Below are 1,878 nucleotides of genomic sequence, written 5' to 3'. Positions count from 1 at the left end.
ATTATTATTACCATTATTATTATTATTATTACTACCATTATTACTATTATTATTATTATTATTACTACCATTATTATTATTATTACTCTTATTACTATTATTATAATTTCTCTTATATAGCATTTATTCTGATGTGCTTGTAATTCTGCCTGATCTTTGGGATGTTCTGATCAATCATACTTGATACTGATCAATCATACTAGATACTGATCAATCATACTATGTCTGTTATCAGCTGTGTCTTCTGTGTGTGTGGTCCCACTTTCCCTTTCTGTTCTTGTGTGTAGTTTGACGCTTGTGTTTCCATTCTGAGGGATGATGGAGGGGCTGGACTGTCTTATATAACCAATGAGAGATTCTAATGAAGATTTAGTATTTAATCAAGGGGTCTTAACACAGAGGTTGGTGGGATAGGTGTGGGTGGGTGTGTTGGGCCGTACAGTGTGTGTGGGTGTGTTTGTGTGAGTGTGGTGTTTGAGTGTATGTGGTAGTGATGTGAGCGTGAGTGGTGTTTACGAGAGCGTGTGAAGTGTTAGTGTGTGTGTGGTATTTACATACGGTTGAGATGCACTTTCAGATTTCTAATTGAGTCCACATTTCTCCCACCCCACATAACTTTTATATTTCATATTTTTCTTTCCAGCAATTGGATGAATATCACATAAATAATGATAAATAAATATGAGATTCTGTGATGCACCTTTGACAAAGCTATTATGTTTTCTTCCTATCTGAACAGAGCTCAGCTCATGCAGGGTCACTGGTCCACGTCTACACTTCACTGGTGCACGTCCACACACTTCACTGTTTCACACACCTTATACTGGTGCACGATACAGTTAGGCCAAGGTTAACTCGCTAAGCCTAGAACTTGAACTATACTACAGTAGAGAGACCAGCACAGTGATCCTTGCCCCAGCTGTAGTACAGTACAGTGGTACTGGAGGTGGGGACTGATCTTTGGGGGAGCACGAGGCCTATAACTGTATGTATGCACATACAGTGAGGAAAACGAGTGTTTGAACACCGTGTGACTTTGCAAGTTCTCCCATGTAGAAATGATGGAGGTGTCTGAAATTTTCAGTGTGTTACTGCTGCAAATAAGTATTTGAACACCTGTGAAAATCAATGTTAATATTTGGTACAGTAGCCTTTGCAATTACAAGGTCAAACGCTTTCTGTAGTTTTTCACCAGGTTTGCACACACTACAGCAGGTATTTTGGCCCATTCCTCCACACAGATCTTCTCCAGATCAGCCAGATTTCTGGGCTGTCACTTAGAAACACGGAGTTTGAGCTCCTTCCAAAGATTTTCTACAGCGTTTAGGTCTGGAGACTGGCTAGGCCACTCCAGAACCTTGATATGTTTCTTACAGAGCCACTCCTTGGTTATCCTGGCTGTGTGCTTTGGGTCATTGTCATGATGAAAGACCCAGCCACGACCCATCTTCAATGCTCTAACAGAGGGAAGGAGGTTGTTCCCCAAAATCTTCCAATACATGGCCCCCGTCATCCTCTCCTTAATACAGTGCAGTCGTCCTGTCCCATGTGCAGACAAACACTCCCAAAGCATGATGCTTCCACCCCCATGATTCACAGTAGGGACGGTGTTTTTGGGACGGTACTCATCACTCTTTGTCCTCCAAACACAACGAGTGGAAAGTTCTATTTTGGTCTCATCTAACCACATGACTCTTCTGGATCATTCAAATGGTCATGGGTGAACCTAAGACGGGCCTGGACGTGTGCTGATTTAAGCAGGGGAACCTTCTGTGTCATGACTTTAAACTATGACGTCTTAGTGTATTACCCACAGTAACCTTGGAAACAGTGGTGCCAGCTCTCTTCAGGTCATTGACCAGCTCCTCCTGAGTAGTT

At 42.2% G+C, this 1,878-nt stretch overlaps 1 protein-coding gene across 1 annotated transcript in view; it reads left to right on the top strand.

Moving 5' to 3' along the window:
- Nucleotides 1-699, top strand: part of wbp2nl (WBP2 N-terminal like) — a 9,319-nt gene extending 8,620 nt beyond the window's left edge. Inside the window, exon 8 of the mRNA XM_077010309.1 lies at nucleotides 1-699. This exon is cut by the window's left edge and continues 129 nt beyond it. The gene's annotated coding sequence lies outside the window, so the exon portion shown is untranslated.
- Nucleotides 700-1,878: the final 1,179 nt, after the last annotated feature.

The sequence above is a fragment of the Brachyhypopomus gauderio genome, chromosome 6, assembly GCF_052324685.1.
Source record: "Brachyhypopomus gauderio isolate BG-103 chromosome 6, BGAUD_0.2, whole genome shotgun sequence".
Classification (NCBI taxonomy): domain Eukaryota; kingdom Metazoa; phylum Chordata; class Actinopteri; order Gymnotiformes; family Hypopomidae; genus Brachyhypopomus; species Brachyhypopomus gauderio.
Note: the sequence above shows the minus strand (reverse complement) of the source record. Positions and strands in the feature narration are given on the sequence as shown.